Raw genomic sequence first — 22,997 nt, 5'->3', positions numbered from 1 at the left:
CAGGGAGAATGAAGTTCTGGGGCGCCTGGCTGGCTCAGTCAGAAGAGCATGCTGACTTCATCTTGGGGTCGTGAGTTCAAACCCCTTGTTGAGTGCAGAGATTACTTAAGTAAATAAAACTTTAAATTAAAAAAAAAAAAGGAACAAAGGTCTGATACATGCTATATAACACAGTGAACCTTGAAAACACTGTGCTAGTGGAAGAAACTAAACACACTTATGTGAAATATCTAGAATAGGCAAATTCTTAAAGAAGGAAAGTAGATTAGAGGTAACCAGAGACTGAGGAGAGAGGAATGGGGACACATTTTCTGTTTGAGTTGTTTAAAAAGGTTCGCAAGTAGATAGTGGTGATAGCTGCATTACACTGTAAATGTACTTGATGCCACTGAATTGTACACTTAAAAATGATTAAAATGACAGATGTTACATAAATGTTCCAACAATACAAAAATGTTTTAAAAGAGTGATCCCATAAAAACTTATCTGCTGCAGGCAGGTAGGTCTGCCATGGAAAAGTCGGCCTACAACAGGAAAAAAAATTATTGTTAGAAAGGCCTTAGGGTGCCTGGGTGGCTAAGCTGGTTAAGCGTCTCACTTCAGCTCGGGTCATGATCTCACAGTTTGTAAGTTCGAGCCCCATGTCGGGCTCTGTACTGACAGCTCAGAGCCTGGAGCCTGCTTTGGATTCTATGTCTCCATCTCTCTCTGCCCCTCCCCTGCTCGCTTGTTCTCTCTCTCTCTCTCAAATAAATGTTAAAAAAATGTTTTTTTAATTTAATACAACCAAATAAAATGGGTGACTCAGTTGGTTTTAATTTAATACAACTAAATAAAATGGGTGACTCAGTTGGTGAAGCGTCCAACTCCTGATCTCAGCTCAGGTCTTGATTTCAGGGTTGTGAGTTCAAGCCCCACGCTGGGCTCCACACTGGGTGTGGGGCCTACTTAAAAAAAAAATTTTGGGGGCGCCTGGGTGGCACAGTCGGTTAAGCGTCCGACTTCAGCCAGGTCACGATCTCGCGGTCCGTGAGTTCGAGCCCCGCGTCGGGCTCTGGGCTGATGGCTCAGAGCCTGGAGCCTGTTTCCAATTCTGTGTCTCTCTCTCTCTCTGCCCCTTCCCCGTTCATGCTCTGTCTCTCTCTGTCCCAAAAATAAATAAACGTTGAAAAAAAAAATTTAAAAAAAAATTTTTTTTTAATTAATTAATTTGGGGTGTCACAGTGTTTATATAATATTTTTTTAAGTTTATTTATTTATTTTGAGAGAGACAGAGAGAAAGAAAGAGAATCCCAAGCAGGCTCCATGCTGTCAGCACAGAACACAACATGGGACTCCATCTCACAAACTGTAAGAGAACATGACCTGAACCAAAATCAAGACTTGGATGCTTAACTGACTGAGCCACCCAGTTGCCCCTATATGATAAATCTTTATTGTACTTAGGTTCATGCCCCCAAAAAATCCAACCCATGTTTATTTAGTATGCTTACAGTCTCTTTATCTACTGTTTCACCCAAATGAGAGAGAGTAAACCTTCTGGTAAAATGATTAAGATTCTGGACTCTAAAAAGGAAGAACATTTAAAATAAAGGCTTCTCCTATAAACAAATAATGTGTCACCAACTAAGTCATTAATTCTAAGGAATGACACAACTGTTGACATTAAGACTGAGAAAGAAAAGCAACACTGATAAAAGAGTGGAAATTAGGAAACACAAATGCACTAACAATAGTCACATCTTAAGTAACAACAATTTAATAAGTCACCAATTTAAAACGTGCAAACTCAAATGTACTGATCTAGAAGGATAGGCTTATATAATCTTAACTATTTAAAGCGCTCAGAGAATTCCTCTGCAGGAAATGAAGTGTGCAATTCTAATTTTCCTACCCAACATCCCAATCCTATAATAAGCATTATGCCAATTATGATGTATGATATACACTTGTTAAAACACTGATTAAAAAAATAAATAAAATACTGATTATTTCACAAGTTAAGCGTCCATGTAATTTTCACTGGGGAAGGCTAAGAAATGAAATTAAAAGGTCAGGAATATTGAATACATAACATTATATAATGTAAACATCAGAAAACAAAAGCAACAGCTAACTTAAAGGCTTTTAGTAACAAAAAATGAAGAACATGAATATGAAACTCTATGAAGAATAGAAGAGTTACAGGGTACTAAGGTAAATAACACATGGTCCCTGGCCCTCAAGCATCTCACATGCTAACGAGAGAAATCAAGAAGTCAATCAGCTATCATATACAGTGATGTGGCCTGAATGTTTTGACATCACAGAGCAGGAGTGCTTACTAGTATAGACAAAAGCAGAGGCCTACTGATAGAGGATTCTTGGCCTGAGTCTTAAAGAGGTAGCTGTGGAATAAAAGCATGTAAAAGAGTACAACTTATATACACCAACACACACACACACACACACACACACACACACACACGCTCACTCGTGCACGCTCTCTCTCTCCAGAAATATTTCTGGACTATCTACTATGTGCCAGGCACAAACTGTATTTAGGGAACTGCATGTGTTTTATTTAGTATGTCTGGAACCTAGAGAACATGTATGAGATTAGGCAGGCACCAGACCATGAAAGCCTTGAATGATGCTCTGCTAATGACTTTAGACTTCACCCTGAAGATGGTAAGAAATGAATGAAAGCTCTTAAGGAAGTCACAAGATCAGAGCTGTATCACTCAAGCCGAAGGCTTTCCTACACATTCTCCCTGAGGAGCTGGCATGAACGCTCTAGAGCAAAAGGAAGAAAGGAACAGATACGACCCACATTTCACAGATACTGTAGGAGGGAGCATCAGCTGCGAAGGTCTACCACTTCTCCACCTCCTGTTCTGTCATGAGACTCCATTCTACTGGGGTAAAAGGTTTCAGTAGAGTAGGAGACAGAAGATGGGTAACAGGTAGGAAAGGAAAGTTCTGCTGGCCGAAGGGTGTAAGGGTCATCCGCAGGAAACTACTCCTACTTTATTTTTTTTTTATTTATTTTAATTTTTTTTTTTGAGTTACTAAATCAGGTTTCTTTTTTTATTTTAATTTTTTTATAATTTAACTTTTTTTTAAATTTACATCCAAATTAATTAGTATACGGTGAAGCAATGATTTCAGGAGTAGATTCCTTATTCCCCCTTACCCACTTAGCCCATCCCCCCTCCCACAACCCCTCCAGCAACCTTCAGTTTGTTCTCCATATTTATGAGTCTCTTTTGTTTTGTCCCCCTCCATTTTTATATTATTTTTGTTTCCCTTCCCTTATGTTCATCTGTTTTGTCTCTTAAAGTCCTCATATGAGTGAAATCATAGGATTTTTGTCTCTAATTTCAGTTAGCATAATACCCTCCAGTTCCATCCACATAGTTGCAAAAAACTACTCCTACTTTAAACACAATATTATATGAACAAAATATACCTGAGTATATTAAAGCATTATCTGAGAAGACGAGGAGTTTGATGTTGTGTATATTTTGCCACAATTGAAAACAACTTTAAAAAAAAAAAAGAAAGAAAAATTAGGAACAGAAAGCATGAAAACAACATTAATCTGGGAATGCAAACTGGTGTAGCCACTCTGGAAAACAGTATGGAGGTTCCTCCAAAAATTAAAAATAGAACTACCCTACAACCCAGCAATTGCACTACTAGGTATTTACCCAAGGGATACAGGTGTGCTGTTTTGAAGGGGCACATGCGCCCCAATGATGTGGTATATATATATACAATGGAATGTTACTCGGCAATTAAAAAAAAAAAAAAAGATATCTTGCCATTTGCAACTACATGGATGGAACTAGAGGGTATTATGCTAAGTGAAATTAGTCAGAAAAAGACAAATATCATATGACTTTATTCATATGAGAAATTTAAGACACAAAACAGATGAACATAATGGAAGCGAAGCAAAAATAATATACAAACAGGGAGGAGGAGAAAACATAAGAGACTCTTAAATATAGAGAACAGAGTTGATGGAGGGGTTGTGGGTGGGGGGATGGGCTAAATGGGGAAGGGGTATTAAGGAAGACACTTGTTGGGATGAGCACTGGGCGTTATACATAGGGGATGAATCACTGGAATCTACTCCTGAAATCATTGTTGCACTATATGCTAACTTGGATGTAAATTAAAAAATAAATAAATAAATAATTTGAAATTTAGACATCCTATTTTTGTACTCTGGCAAACATTCAAAATGGTAAATATAAGTTCATATTATATTTAATTATAATTCCTTCATTCTTCCTTCACATTTGAAGAACTCTTCAAAGCCTACCACAAACATAAAGCCAAATGTATAAGGACACAAAGAAAAAGCATAATTACTATCTTACTGGGGGAGAGGAGACAATCCTATCCCAAATGGACATTATCCAATAGCCAACGATGCTTTCCTAGAGACTTGCAATGGTGCAAATTGCCACCATAAAGAATGTACATGGATTTGAGCAGACACATTTGACAGCACAGCTGTCTGTCCAGGCATGCTGCTGAAAGAATAGTACATTCCTATTTGTCCTGTCCCCCACCCACCTTCAGTCTCCTTATATATGGGATTTTAAACAAAACTGTCATATTTAAGCCTCTAGTGTGTGTGTTTGTATGTGTGTTTAATAAGGTCAGTTAGATAATAACAGAAGCAATGAACTCCTCAACATCACCCCTACCCCAAAGTCTCCAAAGATTTCTGAAGAGCAAAACAGTTTTGTTCTTGTACATTTCTTAAAAGTCTTGATTTGAGGTTGCTCTTTAGTTTCAAAGAGAGGGTAACAGGTCACTAACTTTCAGAAAATTGATATAGTATGGTATAGGAGTGAATATTGAGAATTAGAGTAATAGAGTCTGAGTCCTAGCTTTGTGATCTTGGGGCAACTGTCCAACCTCTCTGAGTTTCAGTTTTTTTCATCCATAAAACATGAATAATGATGCTTACACTATTTACATCACACAGTTGCTGTATGATCAAAGAACTAAATGAACTTCGTGAAGATCAAAGAAATAAATGTAACCCTACCCCAGCCACACACTACAATGCCCCTTTCTCAATAATCTCAATTTTATGCAACCACTTTTGAATATATGTTCTATCCTACTAGCAGCTCCTTCCTTTTCATACATGAACTTCTGCCATCACAGTTGATCCCACCAGAACCTTAAATCTACTAACCTAACAATCTTTTCACTCTCCCTCACCCCTGGAAGTCCTCTCTTCTCTCCTTACCCAGTTTAAGTTCCATGATCCATCATTATGATCACTCGCTCCTCTCTCACTTGTAGATACTCACTTTGCAAAACACAATCCTGCTTAAATTCAATTCTCTGTCCATTCCCCTACTACTAAAGGAGAGGGCACACAACCAAGCTGACTGCCCCCACTTTTAACTCATGACCTTTAACCTCAAATGAGTCCTGAATTCGGCCTGGTATTCTGTTTCCCAAGCCCATTCACTCTCCCACTTCTCTTAACAATGACACGTTCTCTCCTCTCTTCTCAAACTTCTAACACCTTCTTCCATGCCCCTTCTCACTCTCAGCTGACGACTTGCTAGAAAATTAAAGCCATCAGAAGAGGATTTCGAGGAATTATCACATCCACCAACAGTATCAGAATCTATCTGCACCTATGTGCTCTGCCTTCCTTCCTGTTATAATAAATGAACTATCTGTTCTTTTCACCATCCAATCCCTTCCCTCGTGCACGAGCTCCAATCCCTACCACCAACTCAATGATATGAGCTCCAGAAATTCTCCTCTTCTCTACCGTATCATCAGCTTCTTTCCTTCCCTTCTCCCCGTCTCTACTACATCACTTCCTGAGCATATGAAATACATATGAAAATACTAGAACTCCTATCACAAAAACTGTACTAGCAGAAATACTGCCAGGTTGAACTAAAAAGACAGACACAATGCAAAATGAAAACTGCCCTTTGGATCCCCACATCTCTGAGCAGGAAACGGGCTTAAAAAAAAAAATGATTCCACTGCAAACATAAGCTTCCTGTATGGAAGACTCAAGAAGATGGCACAAAGGAAGCTAAGAAGGGCTACATAACTTTTACAAGGTCATACAATTAAGTAAGTGGCAAAATTGGGATATTAACTCAGAAAGTCTACATTCTTGTTTTGTTTCGTTTCTTTCCAGGCTTTAATTCACTGATTTTTCTTATATAAAACTATGTGGTGGCCACAGCTGGAGCCTGGGTCATCTGCACGGAGATGCTGGTGTGGGTCCTTACAAGACAATAAATCCCTGATAGGGAGACTTGGTGAACACAGTTTCTTTCCAGAGGTCTGGGGTGAGATAGCTGCAGGTCTTGGAAATGGCATCACAAGTGGCCTTGGCCAAAAAAGAAAAAAAAAAAAGCGGGCCTTGGCAAAGTTGCCTAGGGTGGCAGTGCAACCCCTGCCCGAGGTGCAGCAGTCATCCACACCGGCCATCAGCAGCAGCTTCTTGGGCAAAGAGGCTAAGACAATGCCCTTGCCTCTAGGGGCAGGAACCAGGTGCACAAGCACAGAGCTACAGCAGCTAGTCACCCCACATGGGACAGTGTGGGCCTTGCCGATCTTGCTCTCCTGGGAGCCTCGCTGCACTGGTATGATGGAATGCTTAGCCAGGATCACGGCCCCATGGATGGCAGTGGCTACCCCCTTGGAGCACGTTAACATCTGGGCCAACACATTCATCGTAATCTCCGATGACAACAAATGCCTTGAAGCTGGCTCACTGGCCAGCAGGGATCTGCTTTTGCACAGGCATAATCTTCAAAACCTCATCCCGAGGATGTCCCCAGGAAAAAGTCAATGATCTCAGATTCCCTGATGGTCAGGGAGAAGAGATCTCCTCCAGGGACTTTATCTTCATGTCCTTGACTCCTTGTCATTGGCCTTGACTGCAGGAGCCCCATGTGCCCGCCTCTACCCCAGATACCCTGTCCCGACCTTCCAATGCAGAGACCTGGGCTTTAGGGCCCTCCTGCAGCACGAGTGTCATCCACCACTTGGTGTTTTCTTGAAGAGAAAATCTACATTCTTAACCAGTATCTACCATGTGCCAAGCACTTTACACATGGTATCTTGTTTAATCTTTACAACGCTGTGACTTAAGTGCTAGTATTATTCCCAATTTACAAAAGGGGAAACTGATAGATTCAGTGATTTATTTTTTTTTTTTCAACGTTTATTTATTTTTGGGACAGAGAGAGACAGAGCATGAACGGGGGAGGGGCAGAGAGAGAGGGAGACACAGAATCGGAAACAGGCTCCAGGCTCCGAGCCATCAGCCCAGAGCCCGACGCGGGGCTCGAACTCACGGACCGCGAGATTGTGACCTGGCTGAAGTCGGACGCTTAACCGACTGCGCCACCCAGGCGCCCCAGATTCAGTGATTTAAAACATATCCACACACACAAAAAATGTTTTTTTCTTTCTTTTGAGAGAGGGGGTGGCAGAGAGAGAGGGAGAGAATCCCAAGCAGGCTCCTCATTGTCAGCACAGAGCCCAACTCAGAGCTCAATCTCACAAACTGTGAGATCATGACCGGAGTCAAAATCAAGAGTGGGACACTTAGCCGACTGAGCCTGCCAGGTGCCCCCCAAAATGTATTTTTAAACAACTACACTAAGTTCAGAATTAAGGTAAAACTTACAAAACAAAAAGACACAGGATATATATTACATTTATAGTTTTTGGGGGTTTGTTTTTGAGAGAGAGCGCACACACACCAGCGGGGGGAAAAGGGCAGAGAGAATCTTAAGCAGGCTCTATGAGCAGCATGGAGCCCCACTTGGGGCTCGATTTCACAACCCTCAGATCATGACCTGGCTGAAATCAAGAGTCCCGCGCTCAACCAACTGAGCCACCCAGGGGCCACTACAGTCATCTTTTTCTTAAGTATGCTTTTACAAGAAAATTTACTGCATCAAAATTTAGCCATTTTTAACAGCCTCATAACCTCAAAACTTTGGAAACTAAGTAGCTTGTTATGAATTAATAAAATTTGTGTCTACACATCTGTAAAAATTTCACTTGCTAAATAATAATGTCAACAAGATTTTAGGGATAAAGTTATATAAAATTTAAAAGTTAGTTGTAAAGCCATTTTCTCTATTTAATTTAAACTCTTAAGCAAATTAAAATGGTACTAAAAACATCCTTAGCTATATGTTAAAACCAAGTGTCCCAAAGATTTTTATCAGCAAAACCATGATCATCTACTTCCAGTTATTTGTACCTCAAAAAAATATCAATGGAAGTCGTAAAATATTCCATAAATCAGATAGCCTATATAACCAAACTGGAACTTCTTACAAAAATAAGCTTTATTATTTTTTTAATGTTTGTTTTTACTTATTTTGAGAGAAAGAGAAAGAGAGAGAGAGAGAAAACACGCACACGCGTGCAGGGTTGGGGCAGAGAGAAAGGGAGAGAATCTCAAGCAAACTCCTTGCTGTCAGCGCACAGCCCAATATCGGTCTTACCTACCTTGAGATCATGACCTGAGGTGAAATCAAGAGCCTGGGAGCTTAACTGTGCCACCCAGGCGACTGGGTTCTATAAGCTTTTAACAGATAAATTTCCACTTACACTTTGCATACTTCACTTCTAAATAAATTTAACTATGCAAAATATGAATTCAAAACAAAATAAATAAGGAAGCAATAAACACAACCATAAGGCTGGCAATTAAGTTTGAAAAGTTTAGATAACCGGGAAATACAAATCAAAACCACACTCAGATATCACCTCACGCCAGTCAGAGTGGCTAAAATGAACAAAACAGGAGACTATAGATGCTGGAGAGGAGGTGGAGAAACAGGAAACCTCTTGCACGGTTGGTGGGAATGCAAACTGGTGCAGCCTCTCTGGAAAACAGTGTGGAGGTTCCTCCAAAAATTAAAAATAGACCTACCCTATAACCCAGCAATAGCACTGCTAGGAATTTACCCAAGGGATACAGGAGTACTGATGCATAGGGGCACTTGTACCCCAATGCTTATAGCAGCACTCTCAACAATAGCCAAAGTATGGAAAGAGCCTAAATGTCCATCAACTGATGAATGGATAAAGAAATTGTGGTTTAAATACACAATGGAGTACTACATGGCAATGAGAAAGAATGAAATCTGGCCCTTTGTAGCAACGTGGGTGGAACTGGAGAGTGTGATGCTAAGTGAAATAAGCCATACAGAGAAGGACAGATTCCATATGTTTTCACTCCTATGTGGATCCTGAGAAACTTAACAGAAGACCATGGGGGAGGGGAAGAAAAAAAAAAGGTTAGAGAGGGAGGGAGCCAAAACATAAGAGACTCCTAAAAACTGAGAACAAACTGAGGGTTGATGGGGGGTAGGAGGGAGGGGTGGGTGGGTGATGAGTATTGAGGAGGGCACCTGTTGGGATGAGCACTGGGTATTGTATGGAAACCAATTTGACAATAAATTTCATAAAAAAACAAAAACAAAAAAAACCCACAAACTCTGTGGACCTGAATTTGAACTAAAATAATCAACAGGAACGAATAAACATATTATTTTACCTTAAAAAAAAAAAAAAAGAAAAGTTTAGATAACAGGTCGACTTTCACTTAGATGCAGATAATCACAAGGCTGTTACCTTCTCAATATAAGGAGAAGAGCATCTTTATATGAATGTGTAAAGCACTCACTCAAGTTGATTAATCACAAAACAGGAATTCAACAACAAAAAAACTGCTGTCTTTGTAATATATAATTTAAATAATCAAAAAACTACAACAAAAAACAAACCTAAGGCAAAAACACTGTGGAAGAGTACTGAACTGGAAGTCAGAAGACCTAAGTTCTAATCTTTCCTCCATCATAACTGGATAGGAGAATTTACTACTGTGCTCCCACTTCTCCAACCTGTAAAATTAAGGGGCCGGGGAAGAGATCACTCTAAAGTTATTTCAGCTCAAAAGTCTTATGATTCCATGAATCATAACTGAGGCATATCATATTTTGTTTTCATATTTTAGGAACTCTAAATTTGATCTAAGCAGATCAAATTAATAGAAATTAAGAGTAAATTATTGATGCCCTTCTAGTATACAACTACACAATGTGTAAAATTGCTTTAGAACTAATTTTCAGAGTTCTTTTCGAGTACGTTAGTCATTTTAATGCACTCCCTAAACTTGACTGGATCCAGCAATTCCTTATTTAAAAGTTTTCCTAAACTCTCGGTGTGCTAGGCTTTCCTTTTATCTTTCATTTTCTATTCCTCTTCTCCTTCCAACACTATTTATATTTTAGTATGCTTTCACAGTGATCATTTTGCCTATTTCCTACACCTTTACTACGTCTGGTTTTTATGCCTTCCCTATCCATGATTTCATTTTTGATTCGAAGTGCCTCTAATCCAAAAAAAAAAAAAAAAAATGTGCCTCTATTCACCTAATTAGATATTAAGAGTTCTGAGGTCCTCAAATTTCAGATTTATTTCCTATGATGCAACTCATTTCCACACTATCAGAAACACAGGACATTTGCTAGCAAATTCACACATATTATTCAGTCATTCAAAACTTAAATTTTACATGTTGACATTTTTTTATATTCCATTTGTTTTCACCACTAGCAACCTGCTTGCTTAAAGTCTAAGAATTTTGACTTTTAAATACTTTTTAGAATATTGATACATGCTGGAGAAACCAAACCACTTTCAAATTCAAAATGTCACCTAGTAAAAGTGGAGAGGAAAAAATAGCACCCAATATTTAATTTGTCAAAACTCTGCCACTCAGTCTTTTTTGGTAGGCCTAAGAAAAAAATTCATTGCATACTATAACTATAAAAGGTATTGAAGTTTCTTTTGGGATCTTACCACATTTCTTTAAGATGCAAGTGATACTTAGGGGATCTATACAAACAAATTTAAATGATTACAGAATTTAACTCTAAGTCCTCAAGTTACCATTTCTTTCTTTTCTTGTTTTTAGTTTATTTATTTTGAGAGAGCGAGGGTGCACTCAGGGGAGGGGCAGATGGGGGAGTGAGGGGAGGGGGGAGCAGGGAGAGAGGGGGAGAGAGAGAGGGAGGGAGGGAGAGAGAGAGAATAAATATTAATCTCAAGCAGGCTTCTGTGCTGTCAGCACAGAGCCTGATGCAGGGCTTGAACCCACAAACCATGAGATCATGACCTGAACCCAAGTCAAGAGTGGGACAATTAACCAAATGAGCCACCCAAGTGTCCCCCTAAAGTTATCATTTAAAAATATAAATACTTGAAGTGACTGGCTAAGTAGGAAGAACATGTGACTCAATATCGGGGTCATGAGTTTGAGCCCCAGGTTGGGTATAGAGATTAATTAAAAAAATAAAATCTTAAAAAATTGTAAATATAAGTACTCTTATCAATTCACTTTTTTACTCCTTTCTTCAGTGGTAGAAGTCAAATCCCAGAGAGAAATGATTAACTAGATTTGATAAAAACTCACTGTATCTAGTACAGTGCTACATAGTCTATGGCTATTTTAGACTCATAACTTGTCTCTCTGCTTTCATCCTTGTCCCCAAGAGTTTATTCTCCACAAAGTCAGACTGAACCTTTTAAATATAACCCCCACAGTCCAAGATTCCCATCCTGCTCAGAATAAAGTCCTAATTCCTTATGATGGTATGCAAGCCTTCCATAAACTGGCCCTCAGCAGTCTCCCTCATCCCCCATGCAACTTTTACCTTCTTTTACCTTCTATATATTATCTCCCAGCATTCTCCCACCAGGTCAGTCCTCTCTAGCCAGTCTAACCTCTGCCACTCCAGAAGGATACTTCTGCCTTGAAAATATTCTCCGAAACTTTGTCCTTGATGATCCTGTTCCTAGAATGCTGCTCTGAAAGCCCTAAGTCTCATTTCTTCAGATCATTCAATTCTCTGCTGAAATGTTACCCTACCAGAGGATTTCTCTGACCATTCTATCTAAAACAGCACCTCCCCTATTGGTCTGTCCTAGAAGTCATCACCATTTACAACTACATGGATGGAACTAGAGGATATTATGCTAAGTGAAATTAGTCAGAGAAAAACAAATACCATATGATTTCACTCATATGAGGAATTTAAGACACAAAGCAGATGAACATAAGGGAAGGGAAGCAAAAATAATATAAAACCAGGGTGGAAGACAAAACATAAGAGACTCTTAAACACAGAGAGCAGAGCGTTGTTGGAGGGGTTGTAGGAGGGGGGATGGGCTAAATGGGTGAGGGGCATTAAAGAAGACAGTTGTTGGGATGAGGATTGGGTATATTGGGGATCAATCACTGGAATCTACTCCTGAAATCGTTGTTGCCCTATATGCTAACTTGGATGTAAATTTAAAAATAAACTTATTAATTAAAAAAATAAGTCCTCTCCACATGATGTAGTAAATAAATAAACACTGAGTGCCTGTCTCCACCCACTACAATGTAATCTCCACGAAGGCAGGGAGTTTCATTTGTTCACTAACATATTCCCAGTGCCAACAAAGTGTCTGGTTGGTGCTCATTAACTGCTAAGTAAATGAAAATTCAAAATGTACGACTCTAGAAGCCATGCTGTGAACTTTAATTATTCATAAATACTAAAGAAATCCTTTAGATAATATATGTTAAAAGTGTCATTTAAACCGGGAATATCGTTTGACTCTAAGGAAGAGAAGTGGGTGGCTGAAGGGAGAGAGGTGTAGGGCAATTTAATACATACCTCTTAAATCTTGAGCTATATTAATGCGTTAACACTATATTAATGTGCTAATAACTTCATTAACTGTATTAACGTGCTAACTTAAATCCTGAACTGTACTAATGTGCTTTTTCTTAATTTTAATAAAATTTTAAAATTTAATAGTAATATCACTGGTGGATTTACAAAAATGTTCCAGTCCAATCCTGCATTTTCAAGATATAGAACACTAGTAGCAAAAATATGATATTCTTTATGTTGTTCTGGGATGTTTTAATAGGATTCTTCAGGAATTTCTCAGGGCAGAAGAAGTTGTATGTTCCTTCTTTAATGTTCCCATAGTCTTCTATTAAATAGCAATCACCTTGTCACTAGGAAGTTGTTAACTACATTCACTAGTTAGTTCATTCACATAAGATAAAAGAGCCAAACAGTAAGTATGATAATGCCTTTAACTAATTACAGAGTTGTGTGCCAAGCACAAGGTTATCAGAAACTTTGTTACTAACAAATATTCCAGGAGAGGCTCCAGTACATCCAGAACTTAAGGTCCCAGCTCTGGTCATGGGAATGGGTGGGAAGAGCACTGGAAAAGGAAAAGTGGAAGTAGCTTTTCAGTCACTTTCCATTATCCCTTATCATCACAGCCAATCCCCTATTTAGCCAGGAAGTCACTCCCAGTTCTCTGGAAAACAGTGCTCCTCTCAACAGGGCATGAAGGACACATGAAGAAGGTCACTTTCAAAAGTGGAAACCCAGGGGCGCCTGGCTAGCTCAGTCCACATAGCATGTGACTCCTATAGATGTCAGGGTCATGAGTTCATGCCCTACGGTGGACACAGAGCTTACTTAAAAAAAGCAGGGAGGGGGGAGCCAGCATGATAGTAATGAATTCCTTCATGAACCAATACTAGACTTAAAGCCCTTCCTATTTTATACTTGTATTGTACCACAAAGGATGAGAATTATAAAACCAACTTGAAAAACTAAGCACTGATTTCTGCCAGCTGTAAGGTAAGACTACTGTACTTCTTAATTTTCAAGTTCAGATAATGCTGCATACTTTTCCAACTCCTATATATTAAAAATATGAGACAAGCTGAATCTGCTGTATGAAATCATTTTAACCATATACACATATTCCCCCATCATTTAAATAATCTCTATTAGTATTAAGATAAAAAAAAAAAAAACACAGGGGTGCCTGGCTGGCTCAGTCAGTAGAGCATGCAACTCTTGATCTCAGGGTCATGAGTTCAAGTCCCACACTGGGCGTGGAGCCTACTGAACGAACACACGAACACACACACACACACTTCTCCCCTGAAATTACAATTAATTACTCCCTAAACTGAAATTAGAAAAAAAAATTGACAGTCAATTGGAATCCATCATATAAAAATTAAGCTCAACTATACTTTAAGTAAATAAAATTCAGTTTGGACCTACACAAAAGCACCATAAATGGTCTTCTGTTTTGTTTCCTTTCTTTAAAAGAAAAAAATAATTTATCGCAAACAAAAAAGGTATAAAAACAAAACAGCAACTGTGATAACTCTATGGACCAGAAATTCTGCCTTTCCTCTATAGTCAAAATATAACAAAACACAAACCAGTCATCGTTCATTTATTGATTTAGTCATTGTATTGTATACAGAAGGGAACTTAACCAGACTCAGTAGTCATAGAACTAGTTATGAAAAATGGCTGACAGGACTATTCTGGCTCTCACTACACCACAGGTATGTAACAGCTAGCATCCTAGTCATGCCAGTCCATCAATACAGATGCACAACCAAAGAGCTAATTATCACAACACACTCTCTACTCTTTCCCCATTTTGCTAGGGAGACCAAGATAAAACAAAAAAATGTATTATTAGAATGTCAAATGGAATCTTTCCACCCAACACGGTTATCTCTATAATATCCTGTAAAGTTATCACCTAAGCGCTAATTAAAACAACTCTGAGTAACTCTTATGCCTCGTTTATTTTCAATGGACAATAAAATACTTATTCTTATCCCAGACTGCCTGACTTTCCATTTTCCAAATTATGTTGTTGCAATGGCACAGGATTTCAGCCATTTGTTGTATGTATAAATAGCAGAAATCAGGTGAATTGAGGAGTTAAATTTGATAAGCCAATCTGTAAGTACCTATGTGCACAGAGATATTAAATATATGCTATGCAGAAAATTCGTACATTCATATAGTAGACAAAAACTTTTTAATGAGGAATTTATCTAGAATAAAGAATAAATTTTTGGTCAACCGAAGTATTTTCTGAAACATTAAGTCTGATAACCTCTTCCTAAGACAAAAGACTAAATCTTTTCCTAAGACTAAATTTCTTGAAACTTGGCTATTTTTTTTTTAATTTTTTTTTTCAACATTTATTTATTTTTGGGACAGAGAGAAACAGAGCACGAACGGGGGAGGGGCAGAGAGAGAGGGAGACACAGAATCGGAAACAGGCTCCAGGCTCTAGGCTCTGAGCCATCAGCCCAGAGCCTGACGCGGGGCTCGAACTCACGGACCGCGAGATCGTGACCTGGCTGAAGTCGGACGCTTAACCGACTGCGCCACCCAGGCGCCCCGAAACTTGGCTATTTTAAAAATAGAACTCAGGATGCCTGGGTGGCTCAGTTGGTTGAATGTCCGACTTTGGCTCAGGTCATGATCTCACGGTGAGTTCGAGCCCCGCGTTGGGCTCTGTGCTGACAGCTCGGAGCCTGGAGCTACTTCACATTCTGTGTCTTCCTCTCTGCCCCTCCCCTGCTCGCAGTGTGTCTCTCTCTCAAAAATAAACAAGCATTAAAAAAAAATTAAAAAACAGAAGTCAATTTTTTAATATATTTTTCTTTAAAGCATTATTTAATGGCACTTTGTCTACTTAAATTACCAGGAAGAAATCAAGACAATATTAAACTCTTGACTACCTTTAGTAGCAGCATGAATGATCCTGTTATGTGTACCTAAGATCATGGTTCATATTTCTAAGTTAAAGGTCTAAAAGAACACACATGATACAATGGAGAAAATTTTAACAAACTCAAACCATATATCAGCCTCTCTGACTTTCCAAGGAAAAACACAACTGAGAAAATAAATGGGAATCCTTACTTTCCCATACTAAGAAACAAAAATAACCAGTTTTTCTAACACGCTCACATAAATAAGCTTAAGGCATTACCGTCAGAAAAACTGGCCAAAAAATCACACTGTGAATTTCCACACTTTAAAAATGCAGCAAATCCCATGACCTCCTTTATTTGTGGAGTCTAAAATAGTCAAACTCAGAGAGAGTGTAGAATGATGGTTGTGCTGGGGAGGGAGAGGAAATGAAGAGATGCTGGTCAAACAGTACAAAGTTTCACTCAGGCAAGATGAATTCTGGAGATCTAATGAACAGCATGGTGACTACAGTTAATAATAGTGTTGTGTACCTGAAATCTGCTGAGAGTAGATCTTAAGAGTTTTTCCCATACCAAAAAAAGAAAATGTTGATTAGCTTGATTGTATTCACTTCACAACATATACATATATCAAAACATTATGTTGCATATGTATATCAAAACATCAGGTATCTGTTAGCATACATCAAAATATAAACATACAACCTGATGTTCTAATCAACTGTATACAATTCCAATTTGTCAACTATACCTTTAAAAAGCTGAAAAAAATGCTGCAAGTTCTTCCACACGTGACTATTATTGTCAAATTAATAGATCAAACCAGACCTAAAAGTCTTTTTTTCATGTAAGCAAGTGGGAGTAATAATTTTATTTAAGTGGGAGATAATTTTTAAACTACATATAGTGGCAAGTGGATTTTCTAAGTACTGGAGTATCCCCTAGTGGACTGGTAAGGAACAGGTTTTTGTGCTTATTAAGTTGAACTTTGTTAAGTCTCAGATCTTAACAGATTCACTAACAATACTAACCCAAAAAGTATGTATTTTCCAATCTTCTTTAATGATATCCTGATGATATAATTTAAAATAAGGGAAGTCATTATGGAAATTACTCAAACTACCTCACTGATCTAAATGTCAACAATGAAATTATGAATATTAAGTAGAGTGCTTCCTAAAGAGCCAGGAGCTGCCAAAAATGAATTTGAGAAACTATGAAAAGGGCCTGAAAATGATTCTTTTATATATCATGTAATTTCTTTTCTTTTCTTTGTTTATTTATTTTGAAAGAGAGCACATGCACACACAAGCAGAAGAGAGGCAGACAGAGAGGGAGGGAGAATCCCAAGCAGGTCCCACAATGTCAGCGCAGCCCGAACCCACAAACTGTGCGATCATGACCTGAGCCAAAACCAGGAGTTGAACACTTAACTGAGCCACCCAGATGCCCCAACATACCATATAATTTCTGACAACATGTGGAATATGAAGAATGACTAAAAAACCATTTTTAAGGCATCAACACCCTATACACAAATGAAAACAAAATAATGACTATTTCATGTTTTGCAATCAAGCAAAATCTACTGAAGAATACAAAGTATACAAAATCTTCTCAATCATACTTGAACACATTGAAAACAATGCTACCCTGTTTCTTCCATCCACACCATCTGAACAGAACACCTTCTGTTCCCCCTATCTAAAACACTCTTCGCACTCCTATCCACTGACCCATTTAATTCCTACCCATCCTTCAAATCTCAACTAAATCAACACTAACTTCCCCAACTAGGTACAATTCTATTCTGCTTCTAATGGCATTATGTACCTCAATTTTTACTGATTTATTTAAGAAATGTCTGCTCATTTTATCACCGGGTTATTTACAGAGTTCTATGATCTTACCGGGTTGTTGTGACAAATAAGTGATACCTGTATAAACCACCTTTTAATAATACCAGCCACCATGTAAATGCTATTAGTGGCCCCATTAAACTGGTCCGAGATAGTGCTTCTGCCATCTGAGATTATTCTTCAGTTTTGTTTCGATGTTAAAAATCCCTTTATTATCAGCAGTAACACAGTACTAGAGTAGTTCTACTTTATTGTCAAATTCTTTGATATCCCTCCCTTCAAGTGGTAGAGCTTAATTCCCTACCCTGTGAGTAGAATTAGCGACTTGCTTCTCACAAAAAGAATAAGGTGGAAGAAAACTTGCGTGACTTAGGGATTAGGTCCTAAAAGGTACTGTGGCATTCTGTTCACTCTCTCTCTAGAATTATTTGCTCCGGGGGAAGCCAGCTGCCATATTGTGAGGGTACTCAAACAGTGCTATCAGAGGGATCCATGTGACAAGGAACTGAGACCTCCCACTGGCAACCATCCTGAAAACAGATCTTCCATCCCCAGACAAGCCTTCAGATGACTGCAGCTCCAGTTGGCAGGTTCAGTGGAACCTCCCAAGCCACCCTGAGCCACAATCACTGAGATAAGAAACTTCCGGATTTCATTTTTTTTTTGTTTATTTATTTTTGAGAGAGAGAGCACGCGCACGCACACACATGGAGGAGGGGCAGAGGGAGAAAGAGGAAGAGAAAGAGGGCAGACTCCGTACTGCCAGTGCAGAGCCCGAGATGGAGCTAAAACTCATGGACCATGAGATCATGACCTAGTTGAAATCAGTCAAAGGCTTAACCGACTGACCCACCCAGGCACCCTGAAACTTCCAGATTTCTTACACTGAGAAATCATGTGAGATTATGAATACCGGTTATTTTAAGCTGTTAAACTTCAGGGGAACTAGTTACTCACCAATAAATATATTGTATTTAATATGTTTAAAGAAAAAAGAGAGGGGCACCTCGGTGGCTCAGTGGGTTAGCACCTGACTCTTGATTTTGGCTCAGGTCGTGGTCTTACAGTCTGTGGCATTGAGCCTCTCTCACAGTACAGACCCTGTCTGGGATTCCCTCTCTCTGCCCCTCCCCCTCATGCTCATTCTCATTCTCTCTCAAAATAAACTCTAAAAAAAAAGAAAAAAAAAAAGGGAATAATGATAGTAAATGAAACAGATACTACTAAAAAAGACCAACAACAACAAAATAAATCCAATTCAAAAATGGGCAAGGGATTTGAATAGACATTTCTCCAAATTGGATGTACAAATGGCCAACAAGCACATGCAGAGGTGCTCAACATCGCTAGTCATCAGGGAAATGGAAATCAATCCCATAATCAGATACCACCTCCCACCCACCAGGCTACCATCAAAAAACACAAAAAATGTGTTAATGAGGATGTGGTAAAATTGGAATCCTTGTGCACTAATGGTAGGAATGTAAAATGGTGCAGCCACTATAGAAAAAAGTATGGCAGTTCCTCAAAAGATTAAAAGAGAATTGCCGGGGCGCCTGGGTGGCGCAGTCGGTTAAGCGTCTGACTTCAGCCAGGTCACGATCTCGTGGTCCAGGAGTTCGAGCCCCGCGTCAGGCTCTGGGCTGATGGCTCAGAGCCTAGAGCCTGGAGCCTGTTTCCGATTCTGTGTCTCCCTCTCTCTCTGCCCCTCCCCCGTTCATGCTCTGTCTCTCTCTGTCCCAAAAATAAATAAACGCTGAAAAAAAAAATTAAAAAAAAAAATAAATAAAAGAGAATTGCCATATGACCCAATAATTCCACTTCTGGATATATACCCCAAAGAAATTAAAGCAGGGCTCAAAGACATATCTGTGTAACGTAAGTTCATAGCAACATTATTCACAATAGTCAAAATGTGGAAGTAACCCAAATGGTCCATTGACAGATGAGTAAATAAAATGTGGTACACACATACAATGAAATATCATTCAGCCTTAAAAAGGAAGGAAATTCTGTCATAAGTTACAACATAGATGAACCTTGAGGTCATCATGTTAAATGGAATAAGCCAATCATAAATAGACAAATACTCTAGAATTCCACTTATATGAGGTACTTAGTGTCGTCAAATTCATAGAGACAGAAAGTAGAATGATGGTTGCCAGGGGAAGGGGAAATGGGGAACTAGTTTGTTTAATAGGTACAGGGTTTCAGTTTTACAAGACGAAAAGAGTTCTGGGGATGGATGGTGGTGATGGATATACAATGTGAATACATAATGGCACTCAAGTATATATTTTTATTTATTTTTAATGTTTATTTTTGAGAGAGAGAGAAAGAAAGAGCATAGAAGCGGGGTAGGGGTAGAGAGAAAGAGAAACACACAGAATCCAAAGCAGGCTCCATTCTCCAAGCTGTCATCACAGAGCCTGATGCAGGCTCGAACTCACAAACCAAGAGATCATGACCTGAGCCAAAGTCGGACACTTAACTGAGTCACCCAGGCACCCCTCAACCGTATATTTTTAAATGGTTAAAATGGTAAATTTTATATTCTGTGTATTCCACAATTTTTTTAAAAAAGACCAGACATTTTAAAGAGAATCAAATGGAACATGCAGAAATGAAAAATATAGCAACTGAAATTAGAAGTTAAATTGATAGATTAAACAGCAGATTAGACCAGCTAAAGACCACACTAAAGAAACACACAAAATGTAGCAGTCATACAGCAAATGAAAACACGGAACAGCAGTTAAGCAAGATGAGGACAGAGCAAAAGGTCCAACATATGTCTAAACAATGTTCAAGAGCAGAGAAAATGGGAAAGAGGCAATATTTGAAGATGTAATTGTTGAGACTTTTCCAGAACTGAAGTTTCAGGAAGCACAAATAATCACTACTGGATAAACAGGAAGAAATCTACACCTAGGTACTTTGTAGTGAAAATGCAGAGTACTAAAGACAAAAAGATTGGTAAAACCGGTACATAGAAATAACAGACCGTGTCCAAGAAGGATAATTACACTGACAACTAACTTCTCAATAGCAATAATGAAACCCAGAGGATAATAAAATAATGTACTGAAAAGGCTGAACACTAAATCGGATAGACCTCACAGCTGTGCAATTTAGCCTACTATGACTCTAAGGGCCCCTATGCGCTCACGAAAAGAGAATAAACTCTCCTCATGTTATAATGAACTACACCTCTTCTCAACTGCAATGGGGTTACGTCCCAATAAACCCACTGTTAAGTAGAAATATTGTAAAATGAAAATGCACTTAATACACTTAACCTACTGAACATCGTAGCTTAGCCTAGCCTACCTTAAAGGTGCTCAGAACACTTACTTTACTTTAGCTACAGTTAGAAAAAATCATCAAACACAAAACCTATTTTATAATAAAGTACTGAATAACTCATGTAATTCACTGAATAACATACTGAAAGTGAAAAACAGACTGGTTGTATGGGTACAGATGGCTGTGTATCAACTGCTTACCCTTGTGCCATATCGCTGATAGAACCCTGTGGCTCACTGCCACTGCCCAGCATCACAAGAGTATCATATTGCGTATCGAATTCAAAATTCACAGTATGGTTTCTATTGAATGGTATCGCTTTTGCACCATGGTGAAGATGAAAAATTCTAAGTCAAACCATCATAAGTCAGAGACCATCTGTAATTCTTCACCTGATGTGCATATCCAAATCCCAAGGGAGGGTGTTTTTTCTTCAGAATATACCTATTTGGTTCAGTAGCAACATTTTTTTTTTAATGTTCTAGAGATGATTTTGATGCACACTCTGGTTAAGGAGAGAAGGAGAGGTGGAGGGAGAGAAGGAGAGGAAGGAAATATGATAAAACAAATGAGGCAAAATATTAACAATGGGGGAATCTGGGCAAAGAGCAAATGAGATTCTTAATGTTTTTCTTGCAACTGTTCTATAATCTTGAAACTTTCAAAATAAAAGATATTTTATTTTTAATTATTTTTTTTAGAGTTTATTTTGAGAAAGACAGAGACAGGGTGAGTAGGGGAGGGGCAGAGAGGGAGAGAGAGAGAATCCCAAGCTGGCTCTGTCCTGTCAGCGCAGAGCCCGATGTAGGGTTCGAACTCACGAAATCATGAGACCTGAGCCAAAACCAAGAGTCAGACGCTTAACCGACTGAGCCACGCAGGTGCCATTTTTAAATTATTTTTAAAGTAAACTCTACACCCACTAACATGGGGCTTGAGCTCACAACCCTGATATCAAGAGTCACATACTCTACCGAGCCAGCAAGGCACCTCTAAAAATTATTTTTACACACACACACACACACACACACACACACACCAGAATTACACAATTCTGTTTTAAAATGCCATTATACTGGGGATGCGTGGGTGGCTCAGTCAGTTAGGTGCCCAACTCCTGATTTCGACTCAGATCATGATCTCAAAGTTCATGGGATCGAGCCCTGTGTTGGGTTCTGCACTGACAGTGCAGAGCCTGCTTAGGAATCTCTCTTTCCCTCTTTCTCTCTGTCCCTCCTCTGCTCTTACATGTGTGTGTGTGCGTGTGTGTGAGACAGAGAGAGACGCGCTCTCAAAATAAGTAAACATTAAAAATAAAAATAAAATCCACTATCTTTCTAAACACTGATTCTAAAAATTCTAATTAGATAAAATGCCCATAAATTAATTCAAGTTGTCCATTACCTGGAAGTATTCATGATAAAAGAATAGATGTTAGATGTGGTCAGTTACTAAAACACAAAACTGTCAGCTAATTCATGACAACCTCACCAGAAGGTATGGAAAACATTCAAAAAGGTTCTATGCCCCGCACCTCCTTCTTGATTTTGTTCTTTCAATATTCTCAGGGCTTTTTTTAAAGTTTTTATTTTAATTTCACTTAGTTAACATACAGTATTATATTAGTTTCATGTGTATAATACGGTAATTTCATAGTTTAATACATTACCTGGTGCTCATCACCCAGTATTCTTAGTTAAAATATTCATGGCTCTTAAAATAAATCAGGAAAAGTTCTGCTGGGCAATTTTAGAGATAAATTTAAAATTCCATTTTCCAAAACTTAATGCTCTAACCTTTAAACTTCTAAACGTCTAAAACTTCCTCTTCTTTCCTAACCTTCCTACACAATCTCACATCAAACCAATAAAAAGAGAAACACAAACTTCACCTTCTCTTTTTCCCCTTTAAACTTCTCCAATCTCTTTATATCTTGAAGAGCAGAAAAAGAAATACTAATAATTTTTTAGTCAGCAAGCGTAAGACATAATGGCAGAAACTTTATATATATTATCTTATTTAATTCTCAAATTACCCTATACAGCAGATATTATCCTCATTTTATAATGAGGCAATAAAATAAGCTCAATCACAGTTAAATTTATTTTTGAGAGAGACAGAGAGAGAGACAAGAGTGCAAGTGGGGGAAGAGCAGAGAGAGAGAGAGAGAGAGGGAGACACAGAATCTGAAG

At 38.6% G+C, this 22,997-nt stretch overlaps 1 protein-coding gene and 1 pseudogene across 4 annotated transcripts in view; both read right to left on the bottom strand.

Annotated features, from left to right (window-relative positions):
• Nucleotides 1–22,997, bottom strand: part of ABL2 (ABL proto-oncogene 2, non-receptor tyrosine kinase) — a 108,650-nt gene that overhangs the window by 61,809 nt on the left and 23,844 nt on the right. The window lies entirely within an intron of this gene.
• Nucleotides 3,009–7,192, bottom strand: LOC147572654 (small ribosomal subunit protein uS5 pseudogene; annotated as a pseudogene).

Source organism: Puma concolor, chromosome E4, assembly GCF_028749965.1.
Source record: "Puma concolor isolate L17-30 chromosome E4, mPumCon1.1.hap2, whole genome shotgun sequence".
Classification (NCBI taxonomy): Eukaryota; Metazoa; Chordata; class Mammalia; order Carnivora; family Felidae; genus Puma; species Puma concolor.
The sequence above is the reverse complement of the archived record's forward strand: the minus strand, read 5'-3'. Positions and strand labels throughout refer to the sequence as shown.